The 20255-nt window shown below is 45.1% G+C and overlaps 1 protein-coding gene, 1 long non-coding RNA gene and 1 pseudogene across 2 annotated transcripts in view; 1 reads left to right on the plus strand and 2 right to left on the minus strand.

Annotated features, from left to right (window-relative positions):
• RNF144B (ring finger protein 144B) overlaps positions 1-7931 on the minus strand; it is a 182005-nt gene extending 174074 nt beyond the window's left edge. The window contains exon 1 of the mRNA XM_086706155.1: positions 7768-7931. The gene's annotated coding sequence lies outside the window, so the exon portion shown is untranslated. The remainder of the gene's footprint in view (positions 1-7767) is intronic.
• Positions 7932-8290: 359 nt separating this feature from the next.
• On the plus strand, positions 8291-8441 carry LOC147580725 (U2 spliceosomal RNA; annotated as a pseudogene).
• A 1722-nt stretch (positions 8442-10163) lies between these two features.
• LOC147580726 (uncharacterized) lies at positions 10164-13777 on the minus strand. Its single transcript, XR_015251036.1, has 2 exons — positions 11520-13777; positions 10164-11363 (listed from the first exon to the last, which is right to left on the minus strand). It is a non-coding gene; the product is annotated as an uncharacterized LOC147580726 (long non-coding RNA).
• Positions 13778-20255: the final 6478 nt, after the last annotated feature.

Consider the following 20255-nt stretch of genomic DNA (forward strand, 5'->3'; position numbering starts at 1 on the left):
TTTTTTTTTTAATTTTTTTTTTCAACGTTTATTTATTTTTGGGACACAGAGAGACAGAGCATGAACGGGGGAGGGGCAGAGAGAGAGGGAGACACAGAATCAGAAACAGGCTCCAGGCTCTGAGCCATCAGCCCAGAGCCTGACGCGGGGCTCGAACTCCCGGACCGCGAGATCGTGACCTGGCTGAAGTCGGACGCTTAACCGACTGCGCCACCCAGGTGCCCCTGAAAGCAATTTCTTTTTTTTTTTTTAATTTTTTTTTTTCAACGTTTATTTATTTTTTTTTGGGACAGAGAGAGACAGAGCATGAATGGGGGAGGGGCAGAGAGAGAGGGAGACATAGAATCGGAAACAGGCTCCAGGCTCTGAGCCATCAGCCCAGAGCCTGACGCGGGGCTCGAACTCACGGACCGTGAGATCGTGACCTGGCTGAAGTCGGACGCTTAACCGACTGCGCCACCCAGGCGCCCCTATGAAAGCAATTTCTTAAAAACATCCTCAGCTACACACAGCCTCCTAAAAAATTTACTGGGTCTATACTTAAATTTGTCATGATATGAATTTAAGAGTGGAGGAACAGTAATAATTTTAAGTGGGTATAAGCATTAATTAAACAGAATGAAGTCTAAATAAACTTGGTCAATGTGGGCATAAACCTTAAATAAAATGTTAAAAACAATTCTTCAAATAAAAAAATAATTTTAGCATTTATGAATAATTTGATTTTAATAACCCTAAATTATGTCAACAAAAAACTAGAACATAGAGGAGTTGGAGAAAGAGAAATAGTATATGTGTCCTATTTCTCACCTTACAGAAAGAAAACTGTCAAATATCATTTCTTCCTGGCATTAAGAAAAATGAGATCATGCCTATATTAAAAAACAAGCAAAAGCCTTAAAGGCATCAATAGTTGGGTTTTTTTAAAGAGATAATCTATACCTTTTAAGTTACCAAAGAAAAATGAGCAAATAAAATATAGTCCAGACAGCCAAAGGAAAAATGTTAAATAGCTCAGGCAATTCTTATATTGTTAATTTAAAAAAAAGTAAACAGTGCATAGAAAAAAAATCTTAATTAGGGTCCCCTGGGTGGCTCAGTCAGTTAAGCATCTGACTTCGGCTCAGGTCATGATCTCACAGCTCATGGGTTTGAGCCCCACGTCTGGCTCTGTGCTGACAGCTCAGAGCCTAGAACCTGCTTCGGATTCTCTGTCTCCCTCTCTCTCTGCCCCTCCCCTGCTCACACTCTCTCCTTCAAAAATAAATGAAACATTAAAAAAAATTTTTTTAAAGGAACAAATCTTAATTCTATAACAACATTCATACACACACACACTCACACGCATAGTTAAAAAACTGGGAAGTTACGCCAAAATGTTAGATGTGGTTGTCTCTGGGTAGCGGGATTACACGTGGTTCTGATAGTCGTCTCTATACTCCTCTTGGTTTTCCGAAACCAAAATGTAAAATTAGTCAATTGTCTGACACGCTCCTTAGCCTTTTTCACAAGCCTACTTGTAAACTTACATACATTTACACACAAATTTATACACAATCTTCTAAATACCCTTACCTCTTTCTGCTCACATGCTTTCCCAGAAAACAGTGATAAAGTACCAACGAATGCTAATACAGAATTTGAAAAAGAAAAAGAGTCTGCACTAATTAAGTATTATGGGAAAGAGCTATTAAGTTACAAGAACTTACCTGAAAACTTAAAGCAAAACTTGAGAAGGCCCTTCTACACTCTGGAAGAGCAGGCAGGGTGAGGAGGGGGTAAACACTCCCCCTGACCTGCGCATGGCAACCCTCCCCCATGCAGACCCGGAAGCTGGGCTGTGCCAAGAGTAAGGCCAAGGTGTAAGGACTGGGCCTTGCAGTAGAGCTTTCAAAGGGTTTACAGAGGTTTTCTATGAGCCTCTACTTTGGAGGATATGGAAGAAACTACAAAAGAAAAATGGTGGCAAAAGAGGAAGAAACATTCTACAGGTGCAAAGACTCTCCTGGGATAGAAGCTTCGAGATTGAACTATAAGGGGGTGCCTGGCTGGCTCAGTCAATAGAGCACGAGACTCTTAATCTCAGGGTCCTCAGTTCAAGCCCCACATTGGGCATGGAGCCTACTGTTAAAAAAAAAAAAATTAAACTTCAAGGAGGCAACTCTTCTTCTTTGGAAAGCTAAATGTTAATCAAGTAGAATAAGTAATAAAGGCCAAAAGAAGCCAGTTGAAATATATAGACTCATGAAACTAATGGTAAAACTTTTCTGGCTAAGTAGCTGTATTTGTGTCAGATTCAGTAAGAAATATTCTTTATAGGGCAATGACTCAACCCTACCCAACCAATGCTCATTTTTATAATGTTTTGTAAGTCTCCCCTTTACTGGGGCCCCTGGGTGGCTCAGTCAGTTGAGCATCCGATCTTGATTTCACTCAGGTCATGATGTCTCAGTTTGTGAGTCTGAGCCCCGCATCAGGCTCCACACTGACAGAGAGGAAACTGCTTAGGATTCTCTCTCTCTCTCTCTCTCTCTCTCTCTCTCTCTCTCCACCTTTCCCCCACTCACGTGCTCGTTCTCTCCCCCCATCAAAACAAATAAATAAACCTTTAAAAATAAATATAACAAAAAGTTTCCCCTTTACTGTCTTGACATGAAATTCATAGAAATGTAGCCAAATTACATATCAAAGTCAAACAAATGTACTGCCCTAATGAGAATATAAAGGAGGGAGAAAAAAAATTAATAAGTAATTGCTCCATCAGAATGACACAAGACAAAATTTCTAAAACACCTCGAAAGAAACAATGTCATATGATAGTGAATCACTTGCAGAGAGCAATGGAGATGTGATACAGTGGTCATATCATAGGTATCTTGTAAATCCCCAAAATTTCATGAAATTATAAAGAAAACATACCTTTAAAGACATTTTTTTAAGTAGGCTTCACACCCAGTGCAGAGCCCAAAATGGGGCTTGAACTCAGGACCCCAAGATCGAGACCTGAGCTGAGATAAAGAGTTGGATGCTTAACTGAGTGAGCCACACAGGCATCCCTATTTTTTTTTTTAATGTTTATTTTGAAAGAGAGAAAGAGAGGCAGAAGAGTGAGAGAAAGAAGAGAGAATACCAAGCATACTCCACACCATCAGCGCAGAGCCCAAGTCTCACAGGACAAACCGTGAGATCATGACCTGAGCCGAAATCAAGAGCTGGACACTTAACTGACTGAGCCACCCAGGCACCCTCGCACCCTTATTTTTAAAGACATCTTGATAGTTGATTGTTGATTAATTCCACTTTGGAACACATAAGTTGTCTTTAATCATTAAATCAATGTAAGAACGTCGAGCTCCCCACACCGAAACATTAAACACATATGAAGACTTTATAAAATCTTTTCAGGATTAGGAAATTTGGTGGTGCCTGCATCGCTCAGTCAGTCGAACGTCCGACTTCGGCTCAGGTCATGATCTCACGTTCCGCGGTTCAAGCCCTGCATTGGGTTCGGTGCTGACAGCTCAGAGCCTGGAGCCTGCTTTGGATTCTGTTTGTGTATCTCTCTTTGTCCCTCCCCTGCTCACACATTGTCTCTCTCTGTCTCTCAAAGAATGAAAAATCAAAAAAAAAAAAAAAAGAATTAGGAAATTCCAAATGAAATGCCAAAATGAGCATACTACCTTCTATAGATTCAATCAACAGCTTGGACTCATTAGGGAAAGCAGTGTGGGTGTTGATAGTGATAGGTGTCCTGGATCAAGATACTTAACTTCTCTGAATCACAGATCTATATAAAGGGGATAAAAACAACTACCTCTGAAGGCTGTGGAATTTTTTTAATGTGGGTAAAGCAACTCAGTAAATAATTGGCAGTGAGATACAGCCCTTGTAAGAATGCTTCCCCAGATTCCATAGGATTTCTTAAGATTGGTGCCTACGTATCAGGACAAATTCTTTTACAAGTCACGAAAGAAAAATGTCTCAACACTAGGAGCGTGGGAAGATAGATTTTTAAGACAGATGATCTTGAAAGACACAGACATCAAGAAGTGGGAACTCTGAAAACCAAGCCTTAATTAAGTAGGGTTTTGAAGTCTAGAAACTCCAGTGGTTGATTCCATTATTTCAGACTGCAATCTCTGGGGAGGGGTCTGAAGGCTAACCATTCCTGAATGATACACTGACTCAGTAAGCCCCCACCACGTGCACTACCACCGTACTCTTCTATCTATACACTCATCCTTTTTCGGATGCTCCTTTCCTTTCCATCTGCCAGGGGAAGCAGTCCCCACCCAGCACAATGAAAAACCTAGGATGCTACTTTAAAGTACTTCAACGCCTTTGTAAATGACCGACAATTGCCTTTAAGGTCACACTTTAAGGGGCACCTCAGCGGTTCAGTCAGTTAAGCGTCCCACTTCGGCTCAGGTCATGATCTCGCATTTCATGAGTTCGAGCCCTGCATTGGGCTCTGTGCTGACAGCTCAGAGCCTGGAGCCTGCTTCGGATTCTGTGTCTCCCTGTTTCTGCGCCCTCCCCGCTCATGCTCTGTCTCTCTCAAAAATAAATAAACATTTTTTTAAATGCCGTTTAAGGTCACACTTTGAGATTCATTGGAAATCTAGCTGAGGTTTGCAACTTACTTTGCTGCCATTCCTACTATAATGAACTCATGTATAAATTCATTTCAAATGAGCAAATTCCTCATTACTAGAAGAACTGGAAAGAATATAAAATTTAATGTCTTCTTTCAAAGTCTGGATTATGGCTAGGAGTGCTTTAATATTCATCTGTAGAAAGAAATTATTAGAAACTAGATGATTTCTAAAATGCCTTCCAATTTTAATACTCCAGGACTCTATTATTTCTACATCGTTGAATCAAGGGAAATTAATATAGCATGACTAAATAAGGCAATTTGTGATCTAGGCTACATGGAGGTTACTCTCTTTGTGGCTAAAGGTATTTCTTAGAATACAGTGCTAAACATGTAACTGCATTCTGCAACCGATGCAAACATGTTCTAATTGATCGGAGGGAGAAGAAAAAAAAATTCAACCCGGGGTATCTGTGTGGCTGAGTCGGTTAAGCTTCGACTTCAGCTCAGGTCATGATCTCACACTTTATGGGTCAAGCTCTGCATCATGCTCTGTGCTGACAGCTCAGAGCCTGGAGCCTGCTTGGGATTCTGCGTCTCCCTCTCTCTCTGCCCCTCCCCCATGCGCGTGCTCTCTCTCTCAAAAATAAATACTTAGAAAAAAAATTTTTTTTTTTTTTAATTCAGTCCAGAGCGCCAGCAATTCCTCTGTGAGCTAGCGTGGCAGGGAGTGTGTGGGGTCAGTGAAGCATCAAGTTACAGAGCAAATTAAAGGTCTGAAAGAGAGTGGCAGGGTCTAATCATCTACTGTCTGAGGCTGCCAGAATGGGACCCATCACCCTTCCTCACTCACAAAGGACTGTTCCACGTATGCTAAGCATACAGCTAAGGGCTCCAACCATCTTTTATTAAAAAGGCCTTCAGTTCCAAATAGATCTTTATGGAATTATTTCCTTCAAGTTTTTAGTTCTGTCATATTAAAAATTTCCATGAAAAAGTAATCAAAACCTAATGCTTACAGTGTTCTGCCACAAAGAAAAATATTGTGGGTTTTTGTTCCTATTAAAAACATGTGTTACATATATATACACAATTATGTAAGTCCCAGACCCATTGTACACATATCTATACAAAAAACTTTAGGAAAATAATGATAGTAGTTTTGCCTAAGCCAACACAAGTCATAACATCATATTGTACTCTGTCCATAACACCCCTCATTAAGCCAATGCTTTGAAAAGGTCAGCAAGCGATGACTATTTCTGCATATTTTGTGGCATAGGTTGCAAACACGAGATCCATAGGGATGAATTAAGGTCACTTTTAAAATTCAAATAGTACTTTCTCGGCTTGGTTGGCTGAATCGTGTGAATCTGCACTATTTTTCCTAGGGGAAAGTTAATTTTAGAAAGGAGAAAAACTTTGCCAGGAAAACAATCACATTGGCTCAATACCTAGACAGTGACTCTTTTCTTAAAAGTTCAAAACGCTTCAAGTCTCCTACTTGTCCTTAATATCCTTGAAAGCAGGTACCCAATTCCAGCCCCATTTCATAATGAGCATCTCATTCCATAAAAAGTTGGAGGATTTCATAGGATACCTACTGAATGGTATTTTTAAAAAATTAGCCCTTTACCTCAATTTTCCAAAGACAGACAAAATAAAAATATTTTCCCTGGGAGGTAACTCTGAGTGTTTGCTAAGTACTTAGAATGGCTCAGATGCAGATATATATGAAAAGCAATAGAGGTACATCTATGACAAAGTGCAAGGCAGAGAAACATTTAGTATTTTGTGCAAGTTCAAATACAATATAACTTACAGACACTCAACCAATTCAGCGTAGAAGAGCTTGGTTCAAATAATTAGGAATGTAAACAGAATCTAAATTAACATACATGATAATTCTTCCTTCCGGTTCCTAGAGATAGAGTGCACTTGGATGTTCAGCTTTAAAGGAACCAACATGTAAAAATTCCAGGGGTCACTGGCAGAAAGTCAGGCAATGTAAGCACCGTAGGGGAAGATTTTCTGATTTCCACGGAATAGGCCTCAGTCCTTTCTAATCGCCAGAGTACTTTTGAAGGAATTCTTACATTTAAAAATGTGAGGTTTCAAAGCTAACTCTTTAACAAGGGCCCTCAGAAGTATGGTATTTCTCTCCACCCTCTATTTGAATTTCAAATGCACGTTAACCCTCCCTTCCCAAAATTGCCAACTCAAAACCCACCACCCCACCAAATTCATCAACTTGAAGGAAACCAGCCTTCACGGTTTTTATTCTCCGGGCACGCTACCATTTCCAGGTGATGCTTATCATCAATTGGGTGCCCCCTGTCCCTCGTGTGCCGACCTTTCGGACACTTTGAAGTGATTACGGGGGGGAAGAGCACGTCTCCATCACCTGGATTGATTTTTCAAGACGCAGAAGCTCGCGGGCGCGCGCGCACACAGCCTTCCTCCCATTTCCGAATCAGGATCTCCGCGCTCCAGCGGGACCTACTGCTTTAGGCTGCGATCAAGTTCTAGGGGCACCGCAGTCACCCAGAAAACCTTGTAAACTCATCACAGTATTTAATTTTCGGGGAAAATAACCCCCAAAGCGCCTCCACCTATTGTTCAGTGCAGACAGGGACGATAAGACGGTTCACCTACCTCGACCGAGGGTTATTACCACCCCCACCCCCACCTCAAAGTTAGGAATAGAAACAGAAGGTGGGGGCGGGGGGGGTTATGTTTTGGAAGCACAGCAGCTGCGATATTTCAACCTGGAAATTGCTGCGGAGTCCAGGGGAGAACGGCGCGCCGGAGCTTGCGCCATACACCTGGAGAGGGTGGACGACCTCCCGCCTGCGAGCCCACCCGGTCCCCCACCCCACCCCCCCCACCCCCCCCCTGCCGATCCCGGATGCGGGGTTTCGGGGGCTGCCCTGGGGAAGGCGGACGAGGGTCCCGCGGGCCACGGGGTAGCAGCGCAGCAGGCGGAGGATCCCGTATCTCTCCCCCCCCCCCCCCCACCACCCCCCAGCCCGGGGCTGGCGCGGTGCGCAGGAGACCGCGGAGGGCGCAACGAGGGGGTCCGACCGGCACCTGGTGCGGCCGGCCCGGCTGCGCTCCGGGGAGGGCGCACCCCGCGCCCCGGGGAGGGCGCACCCCGCGCCCCTGCTTACCTTGCGCGCGAGGTCCGAGTCCGGAGCAGGGACACGGGGAGGGTCCGCTGTCAGCTCCTGCGGGCGACGCTTCAGGTATCAGAGGCGCGCGGGTCTGCCGGCTCCCAGCCGCCCCGCGCGCTCCGGGGCCCCCTCCCCCGGCCCCCGCCCGCACGTCGCCCTCCGCCGCGCTCCCCTTCTCCCCCTGCTGTTTATTCCGGAGAGCGGTGGCCCCTCTCCCGAGCCCTCCCTCCCCCCGGCGCGTGCACGCACACACCTCCCCCAGAAATGCGCTCTCTTTCGGAAGGGGCAGCGACTGTGGTCCTTGAAATTCTGGGGCTGGGCGACTTCGGAAAACCCCTTCTAAAATCTTCCATCTACCCAGCGAGGTTCAGGGCAGGCACCGCTTCCATCCGTCCCTGCCTCCTCCGTCCTCCCTAGCCTTAACCACATCACTTAACGCTTGATTGTGCTCTGAGAATCGCCTGCCAGTCATTTTAATTTTTCCAAAATAACTCCTTCCATCTTACTGTTTTAAAAATGTATCGCTTCCCGGCCTTTTGGCTAAGATCAAATGTAGTATCTGTTCTTATCAGTTTAAAAATGTAGACGTCCCCACTACTTAAACTTGGGTTGCCAGGACTTGAGATTGGCCTCAAGAAGGGTGCGTTCAGCTGTGCAAGACAAGACACGTCAGGTCTCTTTTGCCAGCACTGTCCACACCTGCCACCTGTCAGGGCCCCAAGTCAAGGCGAAAGCATTTAATTATACCTGGCTTTGCTGACTGAGCATGTCTGGAGCCTCCGTTTCTCAGGAAAGAGGCACTTCTGAAGCCAAACTTCTGGGAGGGAGCAGGTGGATGTATTGAAGGAGAGTTCTAAGGCCAACGAAGTAGCAATGGGCAGAGCATACTGAATAGTATAAAAGATAAGAACGACGGGAAGGGATCTGTGGAAACATCACTGTATCATTAACATGCAGAAGCTGGGAGTGGTGACATAATCCCTACTGGGAATGTGGAAGGTGATTTGTTAACTGGCACTCCATTTATTCATTCATTCATTTACCTATCAATGTGATGCATATTTATGGAATAGGTTAGAGGCATCACAACATTATTCATTCATAGCCAGTCATGTCACTCATAACTTTAAGGATGCCAGGAATCAACTGATGAAACAACAAGTTTGTAACAGAATCCTGGACAATGCAAATGGCTATTAAAAAGACTCCAGCTTTTTTTTTTTTTTTTTAATTCTGCCAATATTTATTGAAAGCTTGCTAGTTCAAGACACTGCTGGGTGCTAGGGGTAGAAGAATTAATAAGAACAGCAACATGGTGTGCCTGAGTAGCTCAGTGGGTTGAGTCACCAACTTCAGCTCAGGTCATGATCTCACAGTCCGTGACTTCGAGTCCTGTGTGGGGCTCTGTGCTGACAGCTTGGAGCCTGGAGCCAGCTTTGGATTCTGTGTCTCCTTCTATCTCTGCCCCTCCTCTGCCTGCACTCTCTCTCAAAAATGAATAACCATTAAAAAATAAAAAAATAAAAGAACAGCAACATCCCTAACGTCACAGAGCTGAATAGAGGGATACACAGTGAACAGCTGTTAAAATTAGATGCTCGGGGTGCCTGGGTGGCTCAGTTAAGCATCCGACTTCAGCTCAGGTCATGATCTCATGGTTCCTGCATTCAAGCCCCGCATCGGGCTCTATGCTTGAAGGTGCAGAGCTTGCCTGGGATTCTCTCTCTTCCTGCACCTCCCCCGCATTCTCTCTCTCTCTCTCTCTCTCAAAATAAATAAGTACACAAAACAAAACAAAAACTAAGTAGATGCTCCGATGCTGATGCATGATGCTGGTGCACCTGGAGGGTAGTCTACAACAAGCCCAGAGGCAGTGGCTTTTAAGCTGAGACCTGAAGAATGAATGTAACTTGGCCAGGGACAGGAGAGTAGCAGGAGAAAGAGTTTTCCAGTAGCGGAAAAGCGTGGAGAGAAAGCCAAAAGTATGAAAGAACAGGGCAATTCAATGAATTTCAAGAAGCTCATGATGGCTGTTGGATTCTTTCTTGGGTGAGGGAGTGCCAGTGGTTCGGAGGAAGAATGGAGAGACATGACTGGAGAGGTAAGCAGAGGCCAGATTATGTAGAGTCTGCTAGGCCATGTTTTAAAAAAAAAATTTTTTTTTAGCTTTATTTATTTATTTATTTTTTTAACGTTTATTTATTTTTGAGACAGAGAGAGACAGAGCATGAATGGGGGAGGGTCAGAGAGAGAGGGAGACACAGAATCGGAAGCAGGCTCCAGGCTCTGAGCCATCAGCCCAGAGCCCGACGCGGGGCTTGAACTCACGGACCGCGAGATCGTGACCTGGGCTGAAGTCGGACGCTTAACCGACTGAGCCACCCAGGCGCCCCTTAGCTTTATTTTTTGAGAGAGAGAGAGGGAGGGAGGGAGAGAGAGGGAGAATCCCAAGCAGGCTCCACACTGTCAGGACAGAACCTGACGCAAGGCTCAAACTCACAAACTGTGAGATCATGACCTGAGCCGAAACAGCCTGGCTGCTTAACCAACTGAGCTACCCAGGTGCCCCTGCTGGCTGTGCTTTAAAATTGCACTTGATTCCACAGATAATGGGGAAGCATTGAAATGTCACAGGCAAGGTAACAAGATCAGATTTTTGCTTGAGAAAGACCGCTGGCTGCAAACAGAAAACAAATGAGGAGGGGAGGTAGGGATGAGAAGGACGCGGAGAACTCTAGAACGGGCACTACTCGGTGCATACCAGTGTGCAGATCCTCCTGCCTTTGTGGCATCTAAGTTCAGTCCTATGACAAGTCCCTAGAGAGACAAACTTTTCCTGAAGGGATGCAGTGGAGGCAGAGGAGAGTCAGTGGTGGTAAACACTGAGAAACAACGGAAGTAAATAGAAATTAGAGAGAAAGTGTTGTTTACCAACAGTCATTGACGTTCTTCAATCTGAACCCATCTGTCTGAAATCCAAGTTCACTGTACTTCTATGATGCCATGCTTGCAGACATGTGTGGCTGGGAGCTCAGCTACCTTGCTGCAACCGCTGTGGGCTGTAATCAGATCTAAAAGAAAGCATGAGTGCCAGGGCCGGGGTGCTGGGAGGCACCGGGGCTCTTGCTGGGTCCTCTCACCAGACTCTGAGAGCAAATGGGCACAGGTGAAAGCAGTGGGGGTAGGGGGAAGCAGGCTGACCTTAGGACAGGAGAGCAGAGCACAGCCAAACATTTTTATTTTAAGTAATCTCTGCCCCCAAACGTGGGGCCAGAACTCACAACCCTGAGATCAAGAGTTGCATGCTCTTGCAACTGAGCCAGCCAGGTGCCCCAAGACAGCCAAATATTTTACCCCTAGAGCACTCTCTCCATTTTTCTTTGTTGTTGTTGTTTCAAGGTGATTTACTGCCTTCTCTCTCTCTCTCATTAGAATTGTATTCTCCTCAATTTTCCGTCATATTTTTTCATTTGTTTCTCCTTTTACTTTCTCTTCATTTCTTTCTGCTTTCTTCCTTTCCTCCTTGCTTCCTTCCTTGATTCATTCCACAGATATTTTTGTAGCTACTGTGTTTTGTATCTTGATAGTAAATACTGGATATACAAAGATAACCAAGGGTGAGTCTTTGTCCTTGAATTTCACAGTAGGTAGATCTATGAATTAGGATGCGATGGTTGCCAGTAACAGAAATGCAGTGGAGACAACAAAGGGGGAAAAGGGAATTGCTTAAAAGGTAGCAGGGCTCTCACCTGGAAACTGCATGCGTGGATACAGACGGGCTTTCTCAGCAATCTGGAACTGCAAATTGAATATAATCATGATTCTTTGTTCCTCCTTTATCCTAATTCACTTTCATCTTCATATTCTCTCTCTCTCTCTCTCTCTCTCTCTCTCTCTCTCTCTCACAATTCCAAATCTCCAGGGAGGGGATTAACCAGCCTTACCTGGGTCAGATGCCCAGGTCAAGGAAGAGAAGGTGTCAGGGTCATGATGTAAACACATGCCCACAAGAGTTCTTCGTGTAACTATGGAGATGGTGGCCAACACAGAACTGGGGATGAAGAGGGAAGGGTATTTGTGGAGTTGGGGGTAAGGCAGCTCTTCAGAAAAAGCTCTAGGCAGACAACTTAATAAAAGTTTATTATAAAGGTAGGCACATAAGTAATTACAATGTAATTTCATAAGTACTGTAATAATGATAGGAAGGAAGCAGTAGAGGAACATACAGCAGGGGGAGGAGGAATCTCAACTTCACAGAGACACAAGGAATGTTTCACGGAGAAGGCAATGTTTTGAGTTTTGAAAGCTTAACCTCTGTTTGCTAAACAAACACAATAGTTAGTCTGTAGAACTTGCAAGATTACTCCTTGTTTGGTTTTCAGTAAGGATGAGGCTTCAGGCAGAGACCAGGAAGGATTCTATTACAGCATTTAGGGAGAGAGCTAATATGGCCTGAAAGATAAGGTGTGTTAGATCTAGAGATTTAGAATCCAGAAGAGTTGATGTGGGGAGTTGGGGAAAAGGGAAAAGCCAAAGATAACTTCAAATATTCAAGTCTGAGCAACAAGGTGGACAACAAAGAGATGAGATGAATCAGTAGAAAGGGGAGAGATTTGCTGGAGAAGAGAATGGGTTTCGTTTTTGATTTATTGAGTTTCAGATATCGACAGGATACTGAGTGAAGAAATCTTAATAGTGGATAAGAGTAGGATACTCAAAGAGAAAGTTGCTAAATGCATTGATTTGGACTTTATCAACCTAGAGATCATTCATACTATGGATGTGGAAGAGAGCACCCAGAAAAATCACGTGTAACCAAGAGCCTATGGGGATCCCTGAAGGACATCAACATCAACAGATGCAGGATAGCTAACAGAGGAGGAGAACCAAGAGAAAGCAATGCCATGTGAGACACTGTCATGCAAGAGAAAGGGGTTTTGAAAGAAGAGGATGATGGGGTGCCTGCCTAGCTCAGTCAGTAGAGCATGAGACTCTGGATCTCTGGGTCATGAGTGCAAGCCCCATACTGGGTGTAGAGATTATTAACATAAATGAAATGAACTTTAAAAGACAGAAGAGGATGGTAAAGAGTGTCAAGTGCTGTAGAGAAGCTAAATACTATTATAGGAGCACGCAGAAGAAGCCTTTCAATTGCCTATTTGGGGATGATTGTTGGGTCTTTATGAGAGCAGTTTTGGGGAGCACAAGTTAAAGAAAGTACATTGCATTTTATCAGGGTTTCTCAGTCTCAGCAATACTGCTGTTTTGAACCAGATAATTCTTGTTGAGAGGGCTGGCTGTCTTGTGTATTAGAGGACATTTAGCAGCATCCTGGGCCTCCATCCACTAGATGCCAATAGCACCTCCCAAGTTGTGACAACCGGAAATGTCTCCAGACAATGTGAAATCCCTTGGGGGCAAAATTCCCACACCCATCCCACTTGAGAACAACTGCATTAACTTGCGATGTGGATGGGACAATTTTCTTTTCCTAATTTGCAAATATGTGTTTATTCTAAATTTAATTTTATAAACCCAAAATGCCTACGGGATAAATACTCACCCAAGCCTTCTCTAGTTCACTTAGAGAATAAGTTCATAAAAGGCTATACTCAAAACAAAATTTATAGGACTATTTTAGAGTTGGGTGTATTTTTTTCTATAGTGGCAGAAAGAAGATCAGTCATTATCCAGGGGTAGGGATTGGACAGGTGACAGGAAGGATAACAAAGGGGCACAAAAAAACTTGGAGGTGGTGGATATGTTCCCAGTCTTGACTGTGGTCATGGTTCTGTGCTGTAAACATATGTCAAAACTCATCTGATAGGATACCTTCTTTTTATTATTATTTTTTTAAGTAAACCCTGCCCCTTGATCTCACAACCCTGAGATCAAGAGACTCATGTTGTACCAACTGAGCCGGCCAGGTTCCCCTAGGATATTTTATGTAATTTTATTTCATGCCAATTATATCTCATATAAAATGTAAGGAGCGAGACAGAGAGAGAGAGAGAGAGAGAGAGAGAGAGAGAGAGAGAGAGAGAGAGGAAAGAAGGAAGGAAGGAATGAGGGAGGAAAGAAGGAGAAAAAAAGATAGGTTGCCTGTATGAATAGCAAGGAAGAGTAGGTGATGAAGCTGGACAAGTAAAGGCTCAGAGTGTCATACATTTTGTTGCAGGTTTGAATTCTGTCCTGTGTGTAATATGGGAAGCCAACAGAATGGTAAACATGGGTGTGATCTAGATATATCTTTTGCCTAAGACAACACCCCATTTGGATACTCTTGTGACAATGTTGATGATTTCTAGCCAACTTGTAGTAGAAAACACTTCACTGCCTCTGATGTTATGACCTGGCCAACAGAGATGGCACTAAATATAATCTAAGCACTGAATATTAGTCCATAGGTACAAAAGCCCCCTTCGCCACAGATGATCTTAGTTGACAGTCAACAAGGGAAATAATACCAAAGCTCCATGCTTCTCTATTTCTTTGGTCTCATTCAATGGAACAGCTGATAAGGATATACTCATGAACTATGTTACAAACAATACTTGCCAAATATAGAGCAAAATTACATACCAGGGCCAAAATCTGGTAACCACTTATCCTTGGTCCTCCAGCTTTTATAATCACACCACCATTTCCCTCGACTTCTCCTACTGCTTACCTTGAACAGCCTTCCCTGGCCATTGTCACAGCAAGAATATCCAGTTTATCAACCAACTGGATATTGTTGCAGTCACATATTTTCAAACCTAATCTCAAATTACTGAACTGTGTACTTTGGCCAGCTTCTTTCTACCAAAATAGAGTATGATATCTTGTTTTTAGAAGGACCAAATGGGTCACTATATTTATATTTATGACGAGGTTTAAATAAGAATCTGGTCATCAGTTTATTCAAGCCATGTTAATTTACTGAGTTGATATATTGCTGGAAGGTCTTTAAATAGCATCCAAACAATAGACTCATGCCACTAAGAACCAAGAGGGTTCATTTCAATTAAACAAATATTTTTAAAGTATCTACTATGAGTCAGGCACTGATCCAGGAACTAGGAGAGAATAATAAATAGCATGGACATGTCTCTGCCCATGAAGCTTATGGTCTGAGAAAGATAGATATGTGCATGTAAGAGTTAGATATGTGTATGAGAAAGATAGATATATGTGTGCAGTGTATGTAAAAACTTTCTCAAGCCAAAATGAGAAAAAAAGTTTTAAGAATCAGCGTTGTTAGTATTTCCAAAATAAAACCAACACATAAGCACTGTTCATCTCAACTGTGCCTTATCTGGTTGCAATTATCAGACCCTTATGTGCAGAGACAGCAACGCTCACCAATTATTCCACATGTGCCCCCATGTTGCCTGGATTCCTTGCAGTTCAGTGGGGTCTTATGACTAATCTGGCCACTGGCCAGTGAGCAGAACCCTAGAAGAGCAGGAATGAGTCCTCCTCCTTTCCTATTCCCCTAGCACCGTGAACTCCAAGCACTTGTGCAGAGATGGCGGCTCTACAAGATCAAAGTAGCCTAGAGCAATGAGTAAACCACTTGACTAGAAGCCCTGGGAGTTGCCTCAACTGACGGAAAGCTTTATAGAATAAGAAATAAACTTTTGAGGTTAAACAAAGCCGCTAAACTGCTGTAAAGTGAACTTTTGCCAAATTAACCTGCCCAGTCCTAACACATCATCTCGTCACGTTAAACAAAAAGCGTTCTGAATCTTCGTGATGAGCGAGTAATAAGAATTAGGTGTGCATTCCTTTGGCAAATATTCATTAACCGCTAACTATGCGCGGGGGTGGGGGTGGGGGGCTGCTTCAGAGGGTGAGAATACTGCGATGAATAACCCAAAGTGCCTGCAGCTACAAGGAGCTTACGTTTTAGTGGGGAAGACAGACAGTAAAACTTTTGGGTAGTGAAATTCTGGATCTTGACCCATTTTCACTAAGTCTCACCCCTTTCGTTGCCTGACCTTCTTCCCTGCTCAGCTCAGATTCTGTGCTCCATCATTATATCCAGTGTCCTGTCCATACCCTCAACTCGCTCCTCCCTCTCTCCTTTCTTCGTACTTGCCTGGCAAAATCCCAACCTGGTTGTACCCAAACCTTTGCCATATTCCCAGCTACTCCCAAGTAGATGAACATAGCTGGAGGAAAACCATAAGCCTAACTGGTGCTTTGACCTCATGAACACCAATGTCACTGGGTCCTTCTTGAAGCATCCTGGCAACCACACTACCTTCCCTAATCCACTCATCCCCATTCTCCAGGACTAGCTCGCATTTCCTCTCTCCTGAAACCTCCCACGATCTCCTCCCACGCTCGCTGTCAGTGATTCTGCTCCTGCTTTCACTGAGAAACGTAAAGGAATAACTTCTAAAACTCCCACTTCGTGTGCCAAACCCCACCCAGCGCCTGGACCCATAGGCTCTACTTTCTCTCGTTACTGTGTAGAAAATGTCCACTGTCCCATCCAAGGACAACCTCTCATTTGTGGTCTACATGGAGATGTGCCACCCAGATCCCCCGTCAAGGCAGGACCTGCTGCGCAGCCGCAGAGAGCCCATCTAGCAGCTCCCTCCGGGTCTGCTGCAGCCATGGAGTCACTTGGCCTGAAGTCATGCCCTTTCTGGGGTGGCGTGCACGCAGTGGCTAAGCAAGACGGGGTTCTGAAAGTCCGACCAGGAAGGACACTCTGAAGAGCACTCCTCGAGAGCTCCCCACGGGATTGGCAGAGGCTTCATCAGTTCTGCCTAGGTTTGACCTCTTCTTCTGCCCAATCTTGCATCCCTCCCTTCCTTTCACAGGTATTGATCTCCCATAACTGTCTGGCACCCAACTTCTGCTTCAGTATCCACTTACAGAGAAGCCAACTTGATATCCCTACCGTACCTACCTTAGATCAGCTCCAGCTCCTGTCCCCTCCCTCTCTTTCACCATGAACTTTCCCCCTCTCTACTGATTCATTCCTATCATCATATGAACCTTCAGTAATCTCCTCCTCCTCCTCCTCCTCCTCCTTCTTCTTCTCCTTCTTCAAGAAAGAGAGCACACATGAGCAGGGGAGAGGGGCAGAGGGAGAGGGAAGAAGAGAATTCCAAGCAGTCTCCGTGCCCAGTGCAGAGCCCAACGCAGGGCTCGATCTCACCACCATGACATCATGACCTGAGCTGAAATCAAGAGTGGGATGCTCAATGGACTGAGCCACCCAGGCGCCCCTCTCCCTTCTTAAAAGCCAAACTCCTTTTGAGCTCCTGCTCCATTTCTCTGCTCCACTGAACAGGAAAATTCCTAGAAAGTGTCTAAATCCATTTCTTGCCTACCTGTCTCACTATAGCCTCACTCCTGGCACCTTCACGAATATCAGCCCTACAGAAACAGCTGTTGTCACTGATAACGCATCATCGTGATAGCCAATGGACAATGCTCAGTTCTCTTGTCACCTGATCGTTTAGCAGCTTCTGACCCAAGTGATCACTTTCTCCCTCTTAGACAATCATCTGGCTTCGTTCTGAGACACAGCTTTCCACGATTTTCCTCCTCCTTTCCTGGCTGCAGTAGCTCCCTCTCCTTTGCTGGTTCTTCTTTCTCTCCTGAATTTCTAAACACTGGAGAGCTCCAGGGTACAATCCTGACCCTCTCCTCATCTTTACCATATTCACTCTGTTAATAATATCAGCCAGTCCCGGGGCTTTAAATACCATCTACATGTTGACAAGTGCTAAATTTATATCTTGACTAGAGCTTCTTCCCCTGAATGCCAGACTCTCACATCCAACTGCCTATTCTGAATCTCCATTTAGATTAACAAGAATCTCAAACCTAGTAGGTCCAAAACAAAACAACTGATTCCCTTCCCCACCTCCCCCATCAAAGAAAAAGGAAGCCCTGTCCCCCACCCCTCAACCAGAGGTCTTCCTCATGTAGGTAACTAGCTACTCCATTCTTCTAGTTATTGAACCAGAAAACAAAAGTCATCATTGACTCCTCTCTGCTTCTTATACCCTACATTCAATACGTGAGAGGATTCTTTAGAATCTCCAGTCTTTCTCCAGCACTCTCATTTATTTAAGGTCTCTTTTCAAATGTCATCTTATTAACAGTTATCAAATATGCAAAATAAAGTCCCGTCCACCTTACTGGTACTTCCTATCTTCTTTAGCCTGCTTTACCTTTAACAAAATTAGTCACTCAATACAGTCACTTATTTGTTCATTGTCTCAACCAGAATGCAAGCTTGAAGACTGCAGGGGCTTAGTCCTGATCCCTAGCTCCCAGTGATGGGCAGGAGGCAGGTGCTCAGCAAATACTTCTGAATGATACATGAATGAATGGAAAAGGATGGAAAGGGAACAGTGATGGTGTAGGGGTAGCAGAAGCACATGGGCATAAAGCTAAATGATGTGAAGGTGCAAACCATTTGAAGATGGAGGGAGAAACGATCCTGGCAGGAAAAAAAGTAGAAAGCTCAAAGGTAGGAATGAGCCAGGCTTTCTGGGGGAACATCAAAGAAGGCTTGTGTGGTTGCAACAGCCAAAGGTCTCAGAAAGGTGAAACGTCAACAACTAGATTACGTAGGACTTTGTGAACCGTAAGTATATTTTTAAGTTTATTTATTTTGAGAGAGACAGAGCAAGCAGGGGAGGGACAGAGAGCGAGAGAGGGAGGGAGAGAGAGATCCCAAGCAGGATCTGCATTGTCAGCACACAGCCCCATGTGGGGCTTGAACTTACAAGCCATGAGATCATGACCTGAGCTGAAACCAAGAGTTGGTCGCTTAACCGGCTGAGCCACCCAGGCGCCCCCCACCGCCCGCCCTGAACCATAAGTATTTTGAATTTTCTTCCAAGTATGGTAAGAAACCACTGAAGAGTTTTAAGCAAGGGAGTACCCAATCTGGGATTTAAAAAAAAAAAAAAAAAAGTCACCTTGGCTGCTGTGTGACTAGCAGGGGGGTGGGGGTGGTAATGTGGAAGCCACCTGAACAGTGAGGCTGTGTGGAAATCCAAGCAAAAGAGTGAACAGAATTTGAGTGGCATCAGTAAAGTGGGGAAAATAGTATAAGATTTGAGGGTAGAAACGACTGAATTGGTTTGTTCTCGTTAGGGGCACAAAAGGAAAAGAGGATTCCAAGAAAATGTCTCATTTATGCCCTGCAATCTGGAGTCCATTCAGGCAAATTTAACTCATCCTATTTCCATGAAGTCCATTGAGTAATAGGATCCTTTGGACAGCTGTGGTTGAGTAGGGGGAAGAAACGAAGGGCATCACATACAGAAAGGGGCAGAAATATTACATTCGGTTTTGGTAACGAAGAGTTTTCAAAGGTGTCTGCGGAGCTGGCCTAGAACTCTGGGAGGAGGGTCTGGAGTGGCCGATACCGTATTTCCTGTTATCTCCCTCCCTCTCTCACTTTCACACACACACACACACACACACACACACACACACACACACACACACACACACTGGAGTGGCCGATACCGTATTTCCTGTTATCTCCCTCCCTCTCTCACTTTCACACACACACACACACACACACACACACACACACACACACACTACTTTTAGGGGCCTAGAATGGGCAATACCGTACTTCCTGTATTATCTCACACACAATTCCCCTACATTTACGAGCGTGGATTGGGCAATACCGTATGTCCTCTATTATCTCCCCCATATTTATGGGTCTGGACTGGGCAATCCTGGACATCCTCTATTATCTCTCTCACACACCCCCTACATTCACGGGTATTACTGGGCAATACCGTATTTCCTCTAGTATCTCTCTCTCTCTCTCTCTCACACACACACACACACACACACACACACACACACACACACCTACATTTACAGGTCTGGAAATCGCGCGCACAAACACACTCGCTACATTTACAGATCTGGAAATCGACTTGTCTCTGGTGACGTGAACTTCGAACGTGGTTGGGTCTTTTTCCCTAGGGCGCAACTTAAAGGCATGGGGTCCTCCGAAATACAGCGGTTTCAGGGCTCACCCCCAGCACGATCTCTGGACCCTAATGGAGATCACTCATTTAGTAATCCCTTCAACCTCTGTGAAATACTGCAGGTGGCGACTTCCTGAGATGGAAACTTCTCTACCACCAGCCGCCCGCCCCTCCCGGGCGCAGGCTGCCCCCCTTTTCCGGGCAGGAACCGAGGAGACAATGCCCTGGCAGGCCCCCTAGCGTTCTCGCGGTCAGCCCCGCCAGGTCGGCCGGCCGGCCGGCCGGGACGCGGCCCGCACGCCTCCCCGGCAGAGAGCCCAAGCGCCGGCCCGCGCGGCCCGGGAGCGCGCCGTCCCTCCGCCCGCCACCGGGGCGACCCCTCGCGGCCCCGCCCCACCCCGGCCCGGGCTCCCCGCGGAGGCGCCCGGCTGCCCCGCCTCCCCCACCCGCGCGCGCCAACTCCCAGCTCGCGGCCCTGATTGGCCGCCGCATTCCCGCTTTCCTTCCCGA

The sequence above is a fragment of the Puma concolor genome, chromosome B2 (assembly GCF_028749965.1).
Source record: "Puma concolor isolate L17-30 chromosome B2, mPumCon1.1.hap2, whole genome shotgun sequence".
Taxonomy (NCBI): Eukaryota; Metazoa; Chordata; class Mammalia; order Carnivora; family Felidae; genus Puma; species Puma concolor.